The sequence below is a fragment of the Salminus brasiliensis genome, chromosome 11, assembly GCF_030463535.1.
Source record: "Salminus brasiliensis chromosome 11, fSalBra1.hap2, whole genome shotgun sequence".
Taxonomy (NCBI): domain Eukaryota; kingdom Metazoa; phylum Chordata; class Actinopteri; order Characiformes; family Bryconidae; genus Salminus; species Salminus brasiliensis.
The window spans coordinates 24,879,447-24,895,615 of NC_132888.1; the positions used below are offsets into that span (position 1 = coordinate 24,879,447).

General features: G+C 37.9%; 50 pseudogenes; all 50 read left to right on the forward strand.

The window, feature by feature from the left end:
• Positions 1 to 111: 111 nt before the first annotated feature.
• On the forward strand, positions 112 to 230 carry LOC140571549 (5S ribosomal RNA; annotated as a pseudogene).
• Positions 231 to 415: 185 nt separating this feature from the next.
• Positions 416 to 534, forward strand: LOC140573201 (5S ribosomal RNA; annotated as a pseudogene).
• Positions 535 to 719: 185 nt separating this feature from the next.
• On the forward strand, positions 720 to 838 carry LOC140573202 (5S ribosomal RNA; annotated as a pseudogene).
• A 185-nt stretch (positions 839 to 1,023) lies between these two features.
• On the forward strand, positions 1,024 to 1,142 carry LOC140571023 (5S ribosomal RNA; annotated as a pseudogene).
• Positions 1,143 to 1,327: 185 nt separating this feature from the next.
• LOC140571171 (5S ribosomal RNA) lies at positions 1,328 to 1,446 on the forward strand (annotated as a pseudogene).
• A 185-nt stretch (positions 1,447 to 1,631) lies between these two features.
• LOC140570932 (5S ribosomal RNA) lies at positions 1,632 to 1,750 on the forward strand (annotated as a pseudogene).
• A 185-nt stretch (positions 1,751 to 1,935) lies between these two features.
• LOC140569890 (5S ribosomal RNA) lies at positions 1,936 to 2,054 on the forward strand (annotated as a pseudogene).
• A 185-nt stretch (positions 2,055 to 2,239) lies between these two features.
• Positions 2,240 to 2,358, forward strand: LOC140567640 (5S ribosomal RNA; annotated as a pseudogene).
• Positions 2,359 to 2,543: 185 nt separating this feature from the next.
• On the forward strand, positions 2,544 to 2,662 carry LOC140572279 (5S ribosomal RNA; annotated as a pseudogene).
• Positions 2,663 to 2,847: 185 nt separating this feature from the next.
• On the forward strand, positions 2,848 to 2,966 carry LOC140573205 (5S ribosomal RNA; annotated as a pseudogene).
• A 185-nt stretch (positions 2,967 to 3,151) lies between these two features.
• On the forward strand, positions 3,152 to 3,270 carry LOC140572725 (5S ribosomal RNA; annotated as a pseudogene).
• A 185-nt stretch (positions 3,271 to 3,455) lies between these two features.
• On the forward strand, positions 3,456 to 3,574 carry LOC140571272 (5S ribosomal RNA; annotated as a pseudogene).
• Positions 3,575 to 3,759: 185 nt separating this feature from the next.
• On the forward strand, positions 3,760 to 3,878 carry LOC140571024 (5S ribosomal RNA; annotated as a pseudogene).
• Positions 3,879 to 4,063: 185 nt separating this feature from the next.
• On the forward strand, positions 4,064 to 4,183 carry LOC140570112 (5S ribosomal RNA; annotated as a pseudogene).
• A 185-nt stretch (positions 4,184 to 4,368) lies between these two features.
• LOC140570933 (5S ribosomal RNA) lies at positions 4,369 to 4,487 on the forward strand (annotated as a pseudogene).
• Positions 4,488 to 4,672: 185 nt separating this feature from the next.
• LOC140569891 (5S ribosomal RNA) lies at positions 4,673 to 4,791 on the forward strand (annotated as a pseudogene).
• A 185-nt stretch (positions 4,792 to 4,976) lies between these two features.
• Positions 4,977 to 5,095, forward strand: LOC140567641 (5S ribosomal RNA; annotated as a pseudogene).
• A 185-nt stretch (positions 5,096 to 5,280) lies between these two features.
• Positions 5,281 to 5,399, forward strand: LOC140571673 (5S ribosomal RNA; annotated as a pseudogene).
• Positions 5,400 to 5,584: 185 nt separating this feature from the next.
• Positions 5,585 to 5,703, forward strand: LOC140573206 (5S ribosomal RNA; annotated as a pseudogene).
• Positions 5,704 to 5,888: 185 nt separating this feature from the next.
• LOC140572726 (5S ribosomal RNA) lies at positions 5,889 to 6,007 on the forward strand (annotated as a pseudogene).
• A 185-nt stretch (positions 6,008 to 6,192) lies between these two features.
• LOC140570329 (5S ribosomal RNA) lies at positions 6,193 to 6,311 on the forward strand (annotated as a pseudogene).
• Positions 6,312 to 6,496: 185 nt separating this feature from the next.
• On the forward strand, positions 6,497 to 6,615 carry LOC140567425 (5S ribosomal RNA; annotated as a pseudogene).
• A 185-nt stretch (positions 6,616 to 6,800) lies between these two features.
• LOC140569892 (5S ribosomal RNA) lies at positions 6,801 to 6,919 on the forward strand (annotated as a pseudogene).
• A 185-nt stretch (positions 6,920 to 7,104) lies between these two features.
• On the forward strand, positions 7,105 to 7,223 carry LOC140568479 (5S ribosomal RNA; annotated as a pseudogene).
• Positions 7,224 to 7,408: 185 nt separating this feature from the next.
• LOC140567783 (5S ribosomal RNA) lies at positions 7,409 to 7,527 on the forward strand (annotated as a pseudogene).
• A 185-nt stretch (positions 7,528 to 7,712) lies between these two features.
• LOC140566053 (5S ribosomal RNA) lies at positions 7,713 to 7,831 on the forward strand (annotated as a pseudogene).
• Positions 7,832 to 8,016: 185 nt separating this feature from the next.
• LOC140571182 (5S ribosomal RNA) lies at positions 8,017 to 8,135 on the forward strand (annotated as a pseudogene).
• A 185-nt stretch (positions 8,136 to 8,320) lies between these two features.
• LOC140567982 (5S ribosomal RNA) lies at positions 8,321 to 8,439 on the forward strand (annotated as a pseudogene).
• A 185-nt stretch (positions 8,440 to 8,624) lies between these two features.
• Positions 8,625 to 8,743, forward strand: LOC140567281 (5S ribosomal RNA; annotated as a pseudogene).
• Positions 8,744 to 9,232: 489 nt separating this feature from the next.
• Positions 9,233 to 9,351, forward strand: LOC140571804 (5S ribosomal RNA; annotated as a pseudogene).
• A 185-nt stretch (positions 9,352 to 9,536) lies between these two features.
• Positions 9,537 to 9,655, forward strand: LOC140571195 (5S ribosomal RNA; annotated as a pseudogene).
• A 185-nt stretch (positions 9,656 to 9,840) lies between these two features.
• LOC140567669 (5S ribosomal RNA) lies at positions 9,841 to 9,959 on the forward strand (annotated as a pseudogene).
• Positions 9,960 to 10,144: 185 nt separating this feature from the next.
• LOC140570361 (5S ribosomal RNA) lies at positions 10,145 to 10,263 on the forward strand (annotated as a pseudogene).
• Positions 10,264 to 10,448: 185 nt separating this feature from the next.
• Positions 10,449 to 10,567, forward strand: LOC140568179 (5S ribosomal RNA; annotated as a pseudogene).
• Positions 10,568 to 10,752: 185 nt separating this feature from the next.
• LOC140571025 (5S ribosomal RNA) lies at positions 10,753 to 10,871 on the forward strand (annotated as a pseudogene).
• Positions 10,872 to 11,057: 186 nt separating this feature from the next.
• LOC140568367 (5S ribosomal RNA) lies at positions 11,058 to 11,176 on the forward strand (annotated as a pseudogene).
• A 185-nt stretch (positions 11,177 to 11,361) lies between these two features.
• LOC140566391 (5S ribosomal RNA) lies at positions 11,362 to 11,480 on the forward strand (annotated as a pseudogene).
• A 185-nt stretch (positions 11,481 to 11,665) lies between these two features.
• Positions 11,666 to 11,784, forward strand: LOC140571206 (5S ribosomal RNA; annotated as a pseudogene).
• Positions 11,785 to 11,969: 185 nt separating this feature from the next.
• LOC140567784 (5S ribosomal RNA) lies at positions 11,970 to 12,088 on the forward strand (annotated as a pseudogene).
• A 185-nt stretch (positions 12,089 to 12,273) lies between these two features.
• Positions 12,274 to 12,392, forward strand: LOC140571547 (5S ribosomal RNA; annotated as a pseudogene).
• A 185-nt stretch (positions 12,393 to 12,577) lies between these two features.
• Positions 12,578 to 12,696, forward strand: LOC140571218 (5S ribosomal RNA; annotated as a pseudogene).
• Positions 12,697 to 12,881: 185 nt separating this feature from the next.
• Positions 12,882 to 13,000, forward strand: LOC140566188 (5S ribosomal RNA; annotated as a pseudogene).
• A 185-nt stretch (positions 13,001 to 13,185) lies between these two features.
• On the forward strand, positions 13,186 to 13,304 carry LOC140567283 (5S ribosomal RNA; annotated as a pseudogene).
• A 489-nt stretch (positions 13,305 to 13,793) lies between these two features.
• On the forward strand, positions 13,794 to 13,912 carry LOC140566441 (5S ribosomal RNA; annotated as a pseudogene).
• Positions 13,913 to 14,097: 185 nt separating this feature from the next.
• LOC140571230 (5S ribosomal RNA) lies at positions 14,098 to 14,216 on the forward strand (annotated as a pseudogene).
• Positions 14,217 to 14,401: 185 nt separating this feature from the next.
• Positions 14,402 to 14,520, forward strand: LOC140567785 (5S ribosomal RNA; annotated as a pseudogene).
• A 185-nt stretch (positions 14,521 to 14,705) lies between these two features.
• LOC140571548 (5S ribosomal RNA) lies at positions 14,706 to 14,824 on the forward strand (annotated as a pseudogene).
• Positions 14,825 to 15,009: 185 nt separating this feature from the next.
• LOC140571241 (5S ribosomal RNA) lies at positions 15,010 to 15,128 on the forward strand (annotated as a pseudogene).
• Positions 15,129 to 15,313: 185 nt separating this feature from the next.
• On the forward strand, positions 15,314 to 15,432 carry LOC140566189 (5S ribosomal RNA; annotated as a pseudogene).
• A 185-nt stretch (positions 15,433 to 15,617) lies between these two features.
• On the forward strand, positions 15,618 to 15,736 carry LOC140567284 (5S ribosomal RNA; annotated as a pseudogene).
• Positions 15,737 to 16,169: the final 433 nt, after the last annotated feature.

The following is a 16,169-nucleotide window of genomic DNA, read 5'->3' on the forward strand; positions in this document are numbered from 1 at the left end:
CTCTTTTGTGTTGTAAATGTTGATGTGTTGAAATGGAATGCTTTTTCTTGGTTTTGAACAAATATGGTCTTATCTATAAAATTTGAATCCTCTAGTTTGCAAGGTTCTTCTGTTTACGGCCATTCCACCCTTAGAACGCCTGATCTCGTCTGATCTCAGAAGCTACCTAGGGTTGGGCCTGGTTAGTACTTGAATGGGAGACTGAATGGGAATGCCAGGTGTTGTAAGCTTTTCCAGTCCTGCAAACAATTAAAGCTTACATTTCCATGTTATTTACATCTTTTGCACAAATTTGTAGTTGAAACTCTTTTGTGTTGTAAATTTTGATGTGTTGAAATGGAATGCTTTTTCTTGGTTTTGAACAAATATGGTCATATCTATGAAATTTGAATCCTCTAGTTTGCAAGGTTCTTCTGCTTACGGCCATTCCACCCTTAGAATGCCTGATCTTGTCTGATCTCAGAAGCTAGCTAGGGTTGGGCCTGGTTAGTACTTGAATGGGAGACTGAATGGGAATACCAGGTGTTGTAAGCTTTTCCAGTCCTGCAAACAATTAAAGCTTACATTTCCATGTTATTTACATATTTTGCACAAATTTGTAGTTGAAACTCTTTTGTGTTGTAAATGTTGATGTGTTAAAATGGAATGCTTTTTCTTGATTTTGAACAAATATGGTCTTAGCTATGAAATTTGAATCCTCTAGTTTGCAAGGTTCTTCTGCTTACGGCCATTCCACCCTTAGAATGCCTGATCTTGTCTGATCTCAGAAGCTAGCTAGGGTTGGGCCTGGTTAGTACTTGAATGGGAGACTGAATGGGAATACCAGGTGTTGTAAGCTTTTTCAATCCTGCAAACAAAGAAAGCTTACATTTCCATGTTATTTACATCTTTTGCACAAATTTGTAGTTGAAACTCTTTTGTGTTGTAAATTTTGATGTGTTGAAATGGAATGCTTTTTCTTGGTTTTGAACAAATATGGTCTTAGCTATGAAATTTGAATTCTCTAGTTTGCACGGTTCTTCTGCTTACGGCCATTCCACCCTTAGAACGCCTGATCTTGTCTGATCTCAGAAGCTACCTAGGGTTGGGCCTGGTTAGTACTTGAATGGGAGACTGTCTGGGAATACCAGGTGTTGTAAGCTTTTCCAGTCCTGCAAACAATTAAAGCTTACATTTCCATGTTATTTACATCTTTTGCACACATTTGTAGTTGAAACTCTTTTGTGATGTAAATTTTGATGTGTTAAAATGGAATGCTTTTTATTGGTTTTGAACAAATATGGTCTTATCTATGAAATTTGAATCCTCTAGTTTGCAAGGTTCTTCTGCTTACGGCCATTCCACCCTTAGAACGCCTGATCTCGTCTGATCTCAGAAGCTACCTAGGGTTGGGCCTGGTTAGTACTTGAATGGGAGACTGTCTGGGAATACCAGGTGTTGTAAGCTTTTCCAGTCCTGCAAACAATTAAAGCTTACATTTCCATGTTATTTACATCTTTTGCACAAATTTGTAGTTGAAACTCTTTTGTGTTGTAAATTTTGATGTGTTGAAATGGAATGCTTTTTCTTGGTTTTGAACAAATATGGATATATCTATGAAATTTGAATCCTCTAGTTTGCAAGGTTCTTCTGCTTACGGCCATTCCACCCTTAGAATGCCTGATCTCGTCTGATCTCAGAAGCTAGCTAGGGTTGGGCCTGGTTAGTACTTGAATGGGAGACTGAATGGGAATACCAGGTGTTGTAAGCTTTTTCAATCCTGCAAACAAAGAAAGCTTACATTTCCATGTTATTTACATCTTTTGCACAAATTTGTAGTTGAAACTCTTTTGTGTTGTAAATGTTGATGTGTTAAAATGGAATGCTTTTTCTTGGTTTTGAACAAATATGGTCTTAGCTATGAAATTTGAATTCTCTAGTTTGCACGGTTCTTCTGTTTACGGCCATTCCACCCTTAGAACGCCTGATCTCGTCTGATCTCAGAAGTGACCTAGGGTTGGGCCTGGTTAGTACTTGAATGGGAGACTGTCTGGGAATACCAGGTGTTGTAAGCTTTTCCAGTCCTGCAAACAATTAAAGCTTACATTTCCATGTTATTTACATCTTTTGCACAAATTTGTATTTGAAACTCTTTTGTGTTGTAAATTTTGATGTGTTGAAATGGAATGCTTTTTCTTGGTTTTGAACCAATATGGTCTTATCTATGAAATTTGAATCCTCTAGTTTGCAAGGTTCTTCTGCTTACGGCCATTCCACCCTTAGAATGCCTGATCTTGTCTGATCTCAGAAGCTAGCTAGGGTTGGGCCTGGTTAGTACTTGAATGGGAGACTGAATGGGAATGCCAGGTGTAGTAAGCTTTTTCATTCCTGCAAACAAAGAAAGCTTACATTTCCATGTTATTTACATCTTTTGCACAAATTTGTAGTTGAAACTCTTTTGTGTTGTAAATGTTGATGTGTTAAAATGGAATGCTTTTTCTTGGTTTTGAACAAATATGGTCTTAGCTATGAAATTTGAATTCTCTAGTTTGCACGGTTCTTCTGTTTACGGCCATTCCACCCTTAGAACGCCTGATCTTGTCTGATCTCAGAAGCTACTTAGGGTTGGGCCTGGTTAGTACTTCAATGGGAGACTGTCTGGGAATACCAGGTGTTGTAAGCTTTTTCAATCCTGCAAACAATTAAAGCTTACATTTCCATTTTTTTTTCATCTTTTGCACAAATTTGTATTTGAAACTCTTTTGTGTTGTAAATTTTGATGTGTTGAAATGGAATGCTTTTTCTTGGTTTTGAACAAATATGGTCTTATCTATGAAATTTGAATCCTCTAGTTTGCAAGGTTCTTCTGCTTACGGCCATTCCACCCTTAGAATGCCTGATCTTGTCTGATCTCAGAAGCTAGCTAGGGTTGGGCCTGGTTAGTACTTGAATGGGAGACTGAATGGGAATACCAGGTGTTGTAAGCTTTTTCAATCCTGCAAACAAAGAAAGCTTACATTTCCATGTTATTTACATCTTTTGCACAAATTTGTAGTTGAAACTCTTTTGTGTTGTAAATGTTGATGTGTTAAAATGGAATGCTTTTTCTTGGTTTTGAACAAATATGGTCTTAGCTATGAAATTTGAATCCTCTAGTTTGCAAGGTTCTTCTGCTTACGGCCATTCCACCCTTAGAACGCCTGATGTCGTCTGATCTCAGAAGCTACCTAGGGTTGGGCCTGGTTAGTACTTGAATGGGAGACTGTCTGGGAATACCAGGTGTTGTAAGCTTTTCCAGTCCTGCAAACAATTAAAGCTTACATTTCCATGTTATTTACATCTTTTGCACAAATTTGTAGTTGAAACTCTTTTGTGTTGTAAATTTTGATGTGTTGAAATGGAATGCTTTTTCTTGGTTTTGAACAAATATGGTCTTAGCTATGAAATTTGAATTCTCTAGTTTGCATGGTTCTTCTGCTTACGGCCATTCCACCCTTAGAACGCCTGATCTCGTCTGATCTCAGAAACTACCTAGGGTTGGGCCTGGTTAGTACTTGAATGGGAGACTGTCTGGGAATACCAGGTGTTGTAAGCTTTTCCAGTCCTGCAAACAATTAAAGCTTACATTTCCATGTTATTTACATCTTTTGCACAAATTTGTAGTTGAAACTCTTTTGTGTTGTAAATTTTGATGTGTTGAAATGGAATGCTTTTTCTTGGTTTTGAACAAATATGGTCTTAGCTATGAAATTTGAATTCTCTAGTTTGCACGGTTCTTCTGCTTACGGCCATTCCACCCTTAGAACGCCTGATCTTGTCTGATCTCAGAAGCTACCTAGGGTTGGGCCTGGTTAGTACTTGAATGGGAGACTGTCTGGGAATACCAGGTGTTGTAAGCTTTTCCAGTCCTGCAAACAATTAAAGCTTACATTTCCATGTTATTTACATCTTTTGCACACATTTGTAGTTGAAACTCTTTTGTGATGTAAATTTTGATGTGTTGAAATGGAATGCTTTTTATTGGTTTTGAACAAATATGGTCTTATCTATGAAATTTGAATCCTCTAGTTTGCAAGGTTCTTCTGCTTACGGCCATTCCACCCTTAGAACGCCTGATCTCGTCTGATCTCAGAAGCTACCTAGGGTTGGGCCTGGTTAGTACTTGAATGGGAGACCTGTCTGGGAATACCAGGTGTTGTAAGCTTTTCCAGTCCTGCAAACAATTAAAGCTTACATTTCCATGTTATTTACATCTTTTGCACAAATTTGTAGTTGAAACTCTTTTGTGTTGTAAATTTTGATGTGTTGAAATGGAATGCTTTTTCTTGGTTTTGAACAAATATGGTCTTAGCTATGAAATTTGAATCCTCTAGTTTGCAAGGTTCTTCTGCTTACGGCCATTCCACCCTTAGAATGCCTGATCTCGTCTGATCTCAGAAGCTAGCTAGGGTTGGGCCTGGTTAGTACTTGAATGGGAGACTGAATGGGAATACCAGGTGTTGTAAGCTTTTTCAATCCTGCAAACAAAGAAAGCTTACATTTCCATGTTATTTACATCTTTTGCACAAATTTGTAGTTGAAACTCTTTTGTGTTGTAAATGTTGATGTGTTAAAATGGAATGCTTTTTCTTGGTTTTGAACAAATATGGTCTTAGCTATGAAATTTGAATTCTCTAGTTTGCACGGTTCTTCTGTTTACGGCCATTCCACCCTTAGAACGCCTGATCTCGTCTGATCTCAGAAGTGACCTAGGGTTGGGCCTGGTTAGTACTTGAATGGGAGACTGTCTGGGAATACCAGGTGTTGTAAGCTTTTCCAGTCCTGCAAACAATTAAAGCTTACATTTCCATGTTATTTACATCTTTTGCACAAATTTGTATTTGAAACTCTTTTGTGTTGTAAATTTTGATGTGTTGAAATGGAATGCTTTTTCTTGGTTTTGAACCAATATGGTCTTATCTATGAAATTTGAATCCTCTAGTTTGCAAGGTTCTTCTGCTTACGGCCATTCCACCCTTAGAATGCCTGATCTTGTCTGATCTCAGAAGCTAGCTAGGGTTGGGCCTGGTTAGTACTTGAATGGGAGACTGAATGGGAATGCCAGGTGTAGTAAGCTTTTTCATTCCTGCAAACAAAGAAAGCTTACATTTCCATGTTATTTACATCTTTTGCACAAATTTGTAGTTGAAACTCTTTTGTGTTGTAAATGTTGATGTGTTAAAATGGAATGCTTTTTCTTGGTTTTGAACAAATATGGTCTTAGCTATGAAATTTGAATTCTCTAGTTTGCACGGTTCTTCTGTTTACGGCCATTCCACCCTTAGAACGCCTGATCTTGTCTGATCTCAGAAGCTACTTAGGGTTGGGCCTGGTTAGTACTTGAATGGGAGACTGTCTGGGAATACCAGGTGTTGTAAGCTTTTTCAATCCTGCAAACAATTAAAGCTTACATTTCCATTTTTTTTTCATCTTTTGCACAAATTTGTATTTGAAACTCTTTTGTGTTGTAAATTTTGATGTGTTGAAATGGAATGCTTTTTCTTGGTTTTGAACAAATATGGTCTTATCTATGAAATTTGAATCCTCTAGTTTGCAAGGTTCTTCTGCTTACGGCCATTCCACCCTTAGAATGCCTGATCTTGTCTGATCTCAGAAGCTAGCTAGGGTTGGGCCTGGTTAGTACTTGAATGGGAGACTGAATGGGAATACCAGGTGTTGTAAGCTTTTTCAATCCTGCAAACAAAGAAAGCTTACATTTCCATGTTATTTACATCTTTTGCACAAATTTGTAGTTGAAACTCTTTTGTGTTGTAAATGTTGATGTGTTAAAATGGAATGCTTTTTCTTGGTTTTGAACAAATATGGTCTTAGCTATGAAATTTGAATCCTCTAGTTTGCAAGGTTCTTCTGCTTACGGCCATTCCACCCTTAGAACGCCTGATGTCGTCTGATCTCAGAAGCTACCTAGGGTTGGGCCTGGTTAGTACTTGAATGGGAGACTGTCTGGGAATACCAGGTGTTGTAAGCTTTTCCAGTCCTGCAAACAATTAAAGCTTACATTTCCATGTTATTTACATCTTTTGCACAAATTTGTAGTTGAAACTCTTTTGTGTTGTAAATTTTGATGTGTTGAAATGGAATGCTTTTTCTTGGTTTTGAACAAATATGGTCTTAGCTATGAAATTTGAATTCTCTAGTTTGCACGGTTCTTCTGCTTACGGCCATTCCACCCTTAGAACGTCTGATCTCGTCTGATCTCAGAAGCTACCTAGGGTTGGGCCTGGTTAGTACTTGAATGGGAGACTGTCTGGGAATACCAGGTGTTGTAAGCTTTTCCAGTCCTGCAAACAATTAAAGCTTACATTTCCATGTTATTTACATCTTTTGCACAAATTTGTAGTTGAAACTCTTTTGTGTTGTAAATTTTGATGTGTTGAAATGGAATGCTTTTTCTTGGTTTTGAACAAATATGGTCTTATCTATGAAATTTGAATCCTCTAGTTTGCAAGGTTCTTCTGCTTACGGCCATTCCACCCTTAGAATGCCTGATCTTGTCTGATCTCAGAAGCTAGCTAGGGTTGGCCCTGGTTAGTACTTGAATGGGAGACTGAATGGGAATACCAGGTGTTGTAAGCTTTTTCAATCCTGCAAACAAAGAAAGCTTACATTTCCATGTTATTTACATCTTTTGCACAAATTTGTAGTTGAAACTCTTTTGTGTTGTAAATGTTGATGTGTTAAAATGGAATGCTTTTTCTTGGTTTTGAACAAATATGGTCTTAGCTATGAAATTTGAATTCTCTAGTTTGCACGGTTCTTCTGTTTACGGCCATTCCACCCTTAGAACGCCTGATCTCGTCTGATCTCAGAAGTGACCTAGGGTTGGGCCTGGTTAGTACTTGAATGGGAGACTGTCTGGGAATACCAGGTGTTGTAAGCTTTTCCAGTCCTGCAAACAATTAAAGCTTACATTTCCATGTTATTTACATATTTTGCACAAATTTGTAGTTGAAACTCTTTTGTGTTGTACATGTTGATGTGTTAAAATGGAATGCTTTTTCTTGATTTTGAACAAATATGGTCTTAGCTATGAAATTTGAATCCTCTAGTTTGCAAGGTTCTTCTGCTTACGGCCATTCCACCCTTAGAACGCCTGATCTCGTCTGATCTCAGAAGCTACCTAGGGTTGGGCCTGGTTAGTACTTGAATGGGAGACTGAATGGGAATACCAGGTGTTGTAAGCTTTTCCAGTCCTGCAAACAATTAAAGCTTACATTTCCATGTTATTTACATATTTTGCACAAATTTGTAGTTGAAACTCTTTTGTGTTGTACATGTTGATGTGTTAAAATGGAATGCTTTTTCTTGATTTTGAACAAATATGGTCTTAGCTATGAAATTTGAATCCTATAGTTTGCAAGGTTCTTCTGCTTACGGCCATTCCACCCTTAGATCGCCTGATCTCGTCTGATCTCAGAAGCGACCTAGGGTTGGGGCTGGTTAGTACTTGAATGGGAGACTGTCTGGGAATACCAGGTGTTATAAGCTTTTCCAGTCCTGCAAACAATTAAAGCTTACATTTCCATGTTATTTACATCTTTTGCACAAATTTGTAGTTGAAACTCTTTTGTGTTGTAAATGTTGATGTGTTAAAATGGAATGCTTTTTCTTGGTTTTGAACAAATATGGTCTTAGCTATGAAATTTGAATTCTCTAGTTTGCACGGTTCTTCTGTTTACGGCCATTCCACCCTTAGAACGCCTGATCTCGTCTGATCTCAGAAGCTACCTAGGGTTGGGCCTGGTTAGTACTTGAATGGGAGACTGTCTGGGAATACCAGGTGTTGTAAGCTTTTCCAGTCCTGCAAACAAAGAAAGCTTACATTTCCATGTTATTTACATCTTTTGCACAAATTTGTAGTTGAAACTCTTTTGTGTTGTAAATGCTGATGTGTTAAAATGGAATGATTTTTCTTGGTTTTGAACAAATATGGTCTTAGCTATGAAATTTGAATCCTCTAGTTTACAAGGTTCTTCTGCTTACGGCCATTCCACCCTTAGAACGCCTGATCTCGTCTGATCTCAGAAGCTACCTAGGGTTGGGCCTGGTTAGTACTTGAATGGGAGACTGTCTGGGAATACCAGGTGTTGTAAGCTTTTCCAGTCCTGCAAACAATTAAAGCTTACATTTCCATGCTATTTACATCTTTTGCACAAATTTGTAGTTGAAACTCTTTTGTGTTGTAAATTTTGATGTGTTGAAATGGAATGCTTTTTCTTGGTTTTGAACAAATATGGTCTTAGCTATGAAATTTGAATTCTCTAGTTTGCACGATTCATCTGCTTACGGCCATTCCACCCTTAGAACGCCTTATCTTGTCTGATCTCAGAAGCTACCTAGGATTGGGCCTGGTTAGTACTTCAATGGGAGACTGTCTGGGAATACCAGGTGTTGTAAGCTTTTTCAATCCTGCAAACAATGAAAGCTTACATTTCCATGTTATTTACATCTTTTGCACAAATTTGTAGTTGAAACTCTTTTGTGTTGTAAATTTTGATGTGTTGAAATGGAATGCTTTTTCTTGGTTTTGAACAAATATGGTCTTATCTATGAAATTTGAATCCTCTAGTTTGCAAGGTTCTTCTGCTTACGGCCATTCCACCCTTAGAATGCCTGATCTTGTCTGATCTCAGAAGCTAGCTAGGGTTGGGCCTGGTTAGTACTTGAATGGGAGACTGAATGGGAATACCAGGTGTAGTAAGCTTTTTCAATCCTGCAAACAAAGAAAGCTTACATTTCCATGTTATTTACATCTTTTGCACAAATTTGTAGTTGAAACTCTTTTGTGTTGTAAATGTTGATGTGTTAAAATGGAATGCTTTTTCTTGGTTTTGAACAAATATGGTCTTAGCTATGAAATTTGAATTCTCTAGTTTGCACGGTTCTTCTGTTTACGGCCATTCCACCCTTACAACGCCTGATCTTGTCTGATCTCAGAAGCTACTTAGGATTGGGCCTCGTTAGGACTTGAATGGGAGACTGTCTGGGAATACCAGGTGTTGTAAGCTTTTTCAAACCTGCAAACAATGAAAGCTTACATTTCCATTTTTTTTTCATCTTTTGCACAAATTTGTATTTGAAACTCTTTTGTGTTGTAAATGTTGATGTGTTGAAATGGAATGCTTTTTCTTGATTTTAAACAAATATGGTCTTATCTATGAAATTTGAATCCTCTAGTTTGCAAGGTTCTTCTGCTTACGGCCATTCCACCCTTAGAACGCCTGATCTCGTCTGATCTCAGAAGCTACCTAGGGTTGGGCCTGGTTAGTACTTGAATGGGAGACTGTCTGGGAATGCCAGGTGTTATAAGCTTTTCCAGTCCTGCAAACAATTAAAGCTTACATTTCCATGTTATTTACATCTTTTGCACACATTTGTAGTTGAAACTCTTTTGTGATGTAAATTTTGATGTGTTGAAATGGAATGCTTTTTCTTGGTTTTGAACAAATATGGTCTTATCTATGAAATTTGAATCCTCTAGTTTGCAAGGTTCTTCTGCTTACGGCCATTCCACCCTTAGAACGCCTGATCTCGTCTGATCTCAGAAGCTACCTAGGGTTGGGCCTGGTTAGTACTTGAATGGGAGACTGTCTGGGAATACCAGGTGTTGTAAGCTTTTCCAGTCCTGCAAACAATTAAAGCTTACATTTCCATGTTATTTACATCTTTTGCACACATTTGTAGTTGAAACTCTTTTGTGATGTAAATTTTGATGTGTTGAAATGGAATGCTTTTTCTTGGTTTTGAACAAATATGGTCTTATCTATGAAATTTGAATCCTCTAGTTTGCAAGGTTCTTCTGCTTACGGCCATTCCACCCTTAGAACGCCTGATCTCGTCTGATCAAAGAAGCTACCTAGGGTTGGGCCTGGTTAGTACTTGAATGGGAGACTGAATGGGAATACCAGGTGTTGTAAGCTTTTCCAGTCCTGCAAACAATTAAAGCTTACATTTCCATGTTATTTACATATTTTGCACAAATTTGTAGTTGAAACTCTTTTGTGTTGTACATGTTGATGTGTTAAAATGGAATGCTTTTTCTTGATTTTGAACAAATATGGTCTTAGCTATGAAATTTGAATCCTCTAGTTTGCAAGGTTCTTCTGCTTACGGCCATTCCACCCTTAGAACGCCTGATCTCGTCTGATCTCAGAAGCTACCTAGGGTTGGGCCTGGTTAGTACTTGAATGGGAGACTGAATGGGAGTACCAGGTGTTGTAAGCTTTTCCAGTCCTGCAAACAATTAAAGCTTACATTTCCATGTTATTTACATATTTTGCACAAATTTGTAGTTGAAACTCTTTTGTGTTGTACATGTTGATGTGTTAAAATGGAATGCTTTTTCTTGATTTTGAACAAATATGGTCTTAGCTATGAAATTTGAATCCTCTAGTTTGCAAGGTTTTTCTGCTTACGGCCATTCCACCCTTAGATCGCCTGATCTCGTCTGATCTCAGAAGCGACCTAGGGTTGGGGCTGGTTAGTACTTGAATTGGAGACTGTCTGGGAATACCAGGTGTTATAAGCTTTTCCAGTCCTGCAAACAATTAAAGCTTACATTTCCATGTTATTTACATCTTTTGCACAAATTTGTAGTTGAAACTCTTTTGTGTTGTAAATGTTGATGTGTTAAAATGGAATGCTTTTTCTTGGTTTTGAACAAATATGGTCTTAGCTATGAAATTTGAATTCTCTAGTTTGCACGATTCATCTGCTTACGGCCATTCCACCCTTAGAACGCCTGATCTTGTCTGATCTCAGAAGCTACCTAGGGTTGGGCCTGGTTAGTACTTGAATGGGAGACTGTCTGGGAATACCAGGTGTTGTAAGCTTTTTCAATCCTGCAAACAATGAAAGCTTACATTTCCATGTTATTTACATCTTTTGCACAAATTTGAAGTTGAAACTCTTTTGTGTTGTAAATTTTGATGTGTTGAAATGGAATGTTTTTTCTTGGTTTTGAACAAATATGGTCTTATCTATGAAATTTGAATCCTCTAGTTTTTCAAGGTTCTTCTGCTTACGGCCATTCCACCCTTAGAATGGTTGATCTTGTCTGATCTCAGAAGCTAGCTAGGGTTGGGCCTGGTTAGTACTTGAATGGGAGACTGAATGGGAATACCAGGTGTAGTAAGCTTTTTCAATCCTGCAAACAAAGAAAGCTTACATTTCCATGTTATTTACATCTTTTGCACAAATTTGTAGTTGAAACTCTTTTGTGTTGTAAATGTTGATGTGTTAAAATGGAATGCTTTTTCTTGGTTTTGAACAAATATGGTCTTACCTATGAAATTTGAATTCTCTAGTTTGCACGGTTCTTCTGTTTACGGCCATTCCACCCTTAGAACGCCTGATCTTGTCTGATCTCAGAAGCTATTTAGGATTGGGCCTGGTTAGTACTTGAATGGGAGACTGTCTGGGAATACCAGGTGTTGTAAGCTTTTTCAATCCTGCAAACAATGAAAGCTTACATTTCCATTTTTTTTTCATCTTTTGCACAAATTTGTATTTGAAACTCTTTTGTGTTGTAAATGTTGATGTGTTGAAATGGAATGCTTTTTCTTGATTTTAAACAAATATGGTCTTATCTATGAAATTTGAATCCTCTAGTTTGCAAGGTTCTTCTGCTTACGGCCATTCCACCCTTAGAACGCCTGATCTCGTCTGATCTCAGAAGCTACCTAGGGTTGGGCCTGGTTAGTACTTGAATGGGAGACTGTCTGGGAATACCAGGTGTTGTAAGCTTTTCCAGTCCTGCAAACAATTAAAGCTTACATTTCCATGTTATTTACATCTTTTGCACAAATTTGTAGTTGAAACTCTTTTGTGTTGTACATGTTGATGTGTTAAAATGGAATGCTTTTTCTTGATTTTGAACAAATATGGTCTTAGCTATGAAATTTGAATCCTATAGTTTGCAAGGTTCTTCTGCTTACGGCCATTCCACCCTTAGATCGCCTGATCTCGTCTGATCTCAGAAGCGACCTAGGGTTGGGGCTGGTTAGTACTTGAATGGGAGACTGTCTGGGAATACCAGGTGTTATAAGCTTTTCCAGTCCTGCAAACAATTAAAGCTTACATTTCCATGTTATTTACATCTTTTGCACAAATTTGTAGTTGAAACTCTTTTGTGTTGTAAATGTTGATGTGTTAAAATGGAATGCTTTTTCTTGGTTTTGAACAAATATGGTCTTAGCTATGAAATTTGAATTCTCTAGTTTGCACGGTTCTTCTGTTTACGGCCATTCCACGCTTAGAACGCCTGATCTCGTCTGATCTCAGAAGCTACCTAGGGTTGGGCCTGGTTAGTACTTGAATGGGAGACTGTCTGGGAATACCAGGTGTTGTAAGCTTTTCCAGTCCTGCAAACAAAGAAAGCTTACATTTCCATGTTATTTACATCTTTTGCACAAATTTGTAGTTGAAACTCTTTTGTGTTGTAAATGCTGATGTGTTAAAATGGAATGATTTTTCTTGGTTTTGAACAAATATGGTCTTAGCTATGAAATTTGAATCCTCTAGTTTACAAGGTTCTTCTGCTTACGGCCATTCCACCCTTAGAACGCCTGATCTCGTCTGATCTCAGAAGCTACCTAGGGTTGGGCCTGGTTAGTACTTGAATGGGAGACTGTCTGGGAATACCAGGTGTTGTAAGCTTTTCCAGTCCTGCAAACAATTAAAGCTTACATTTCCATGCTATTTACATCTTTTGCACAAATTTGTAGTTGAAACTCTTTTGTGTTGTAAATTTTGATGTGTTGAAATGGAATGCTTTTTCTTGGTTTTGAACAAATATGGTCTTAGCTATGAAATTTGAATTCTCTAGTTTGCACGATTCATCTGCTTACGGCCATTCCACCCTTAGAACGCCTGATCTTGTCTGATCTCAGAAGCTACCTAGGATTGGGCCTGGTTAGTACTTCAATGGGAGACTGTCTGGGAATACCAGGTGTTGTAAGCTTTTTCAATCCTGCAAACAATGAAAGCTTACATTTCCATGTTATTTACATCTTTTGCACAAATTTGTAGTTGAAACTCTTTTGTGTTGTAAATTTTGATGTGTTGAAATGGAATGCTTTTTCTTGGTTTTGAACAAATATGGTCTTATCTATGAAATTTGAATCCTCTAGTTTGCAAGGTTCTTCTGCTTACGGCCATTCCACCCTTAGAATGCCTGATCTTGTCTGATCTCAGAAGCTAGCTAGGGTTGGGCCTGGTTAGTACTTGAATGGGAGACTGAATGGGAATACCAGGTGTAGTAAGCTTTTTCAATCCTGCAAACAAAGAAAGCTTACATTTCCATGTTATTTACATCTTTTGCACAAATTTGTAGTTGAAACTCTTTTGTGTTGTAAATGTTGATGTGTTAAAATGGAATGCTTTTTCTTGGTTTTGAACAAATATGGTCTTAGCTATGAAATTTGAATTCTCTAGTTTGCACGGTTCTTCTGTTTACGGCCATTCCACCCTTACAACGCCTGATCTTGTCTGATCTCAGAAGCTACTTAGGATTGGGCCTCGTTAGGACTTGAATGGGAGACTGTCTGGGAATACCAGGTGTTGTAAGCTTTTTCAAACCTGCAAACAATGAAAGCTTACATTTCCATTTTTTTTTCATCTTTTGCACAAATTTGTATTTGAAACTCTTTTGTGTTGTAAATGTTGATGTGTTGAAATGGAATGCTTTTTCTTGATTTTAAACAAATATGGTCTTATCTATGAAATTTGAATCCTCTAGTTTGCAAGGTTCTTCTGCTTACGGCCATTCCACCCTAAGAACGCCTGATCTCGTCTGATCTCAGAAGCTACCTAGGGTTGGGCCTGGTTAGTACTTGAATGGGAGACTGTCTGGGAATACCAGGTGTTATAAGCTTTTCCAGTCCTGCAAACAATTAAAGCTTACATTTCCATGTTATTTACATCTTTTGCACACATTTGTAGTTGAAACTCTTTTGTGATGTAAATTTTGATGTGTTGAAATGGAATGCTTTTTCTTGGTTTTGAACAAATATGGTCTTATCTATGAAATTTGAATCCTCTAGTTTGCAAGGTTCTTCTGCTTACGGCCATTCCACCCTTAGAACGCCTGATCTCGTCTGATCTCAGAAGCTACCTAGGGTTGGGCCTGGTTAGTACTTGAATGGGAGACTGTCTGGGAATACCAGGTGTTGTAAGCTTTTCCAGTCCTGCAAACAATTAAAGCTTACATTTCCATGTTATTTACATCTTTTGCACAAATTTGTAGTTGAAACTCTTTTGTGTTGTACATGTTGATGTGTTAAAATGGAATGCTTTTTCTTGATTTTGAACAAATATGGTCTTAGCTATGAAATTTGAATCCTATAGTTTGCAAGGTTCTTCTGCTTACGGCCATTCCACCCTTAGATCGCCTGATCTCGTCTGATCTCAGAAGCGACCTAGGGTTGGGGCTGGTTAGTACTTGAATGGGAGACTGTCTGGGAATACCAGGTGTTATAAGCTTTTCCAGTCCTGCAAACAATTAAAGCTTACATTTCCATGTTATTTACATCTTTTGCACAAATTTGTAGTTGAAACTCTTTTGTGTTGTAAATGTTGATGTGTTAAAATGGAATGCTTTTTCTTGGTTTTGAACAAATATGGTCTTAGCTATGAAATTTGAATTCTCTAGTTTGCACGGTTCTTCTGTTTACGGCCATTCCACGCTTAGAACGCCTGATCTCGTCTGATCTCAGAAGCTACCTAGGGTTGGGCCTGGTTAGTACTTGAATGGGAGACTGTCTGGGAATACCAGGTGTTGTAAGCTTTTCCAGTCCTGCAAACAAAGAAAGCTTACATTTCCATGTTATTTACATCTTTTGCACGAATTTGTAGTTGAAACTCTTTTGTGTTGTAAATGCTGATGTGTTAAAATGGAATGATTTTTCTTGGTTTTGAACAAATATGGTCTTAGCTATGAAATTTGAATCCTCTAGTTTACAAGGTTCTTCTGCTTACGGCCATTCCACCCTTAGAACGCCTGATCTCGTCTGATCTCAGAAGCTACCTAGGGTTGGGCCTGGTTAGTACTTGAATGGGAGACTGTCTGGGAATACCAGGTGTTGTAAGCTTTTCCAGTCCTGCAAACAATTAAAGCTTACATTTCCATGCTATTTACATCTTTTGCACAAATTTGTAGTTGAAACTCTTTTGTGTTGTAAATTTTGATGTGTTGAAATGGAATGCTTTTTCTTGGTTTTGAACAAATATGGTCTTAGCTATGAAATTTGAATTCTCTAGTTTGCACGATTCATCTGCTTACGGCCATTCCACCCTTAGAACGCCTGATCTTGTCTGATCTCAGAAGCTACCTAGGATTGGGCCTGGTTAGTACTTCAATGGGAGACTGTCTGGGAATACCAGGTGTTGTAAGCTTTTTCAATCCTGCAAACAATGAAAGCTTACATTTCCATGTTATTTACATCTTTTGCACAAATTTGTAGTTGAAACTCTTTTGTGTTGTAAATTTTGATGTGTTGAAATGGAATGCTTTTTCTTGGTTTTGAACAAATATGGTCTTATCTATGAAATTTGAATCCTCTAGTTTGCAAGGTTCTTCTGCTTACGGCCATTCCACCCTTAGAATGCCTGATCTTGTCTGATCTCAGAAGCTAGCTAGGGTTGGGCCTGGTTAGTACTTGAATGGGAGACTGAATGGGAATACCAGGTGTAGTAAGCTTTTTCAATCCTGCAAACAAAGAAAGCTTACATTTCCATGTTATTTACATCTTTTGCACAAATTTGTAGTTGAAACTCTTTTGTGTTGTAAATGTTGATGTGTTAAAATGGAATGCTTTTTCTTGGTTTTGAACAAATATGGTCTTAGCTATGAAATTTGAATTCTCTAGTTTGCACGGTTCTTCTGTTTACGGCCATTCCACCCTTACAACGCCTGATCTTGTCTGATCTCAGAAGCTACTTAGGATTGGGCCTCGTTAGGACTTGAATGGGAGACTGTCTGGGAATACCAGGTGTTGTAAGCTTTTTCAAACCTGCAAACAATGAAAGCTTACATTTCCATTTTTTTTTCATCTTTTGCACAAATTTGTATTTGAAACTCTTTTGTGTTGTAAATGTTGATGTGTTGAAATGGAATGCTTTTTCTTGATTTT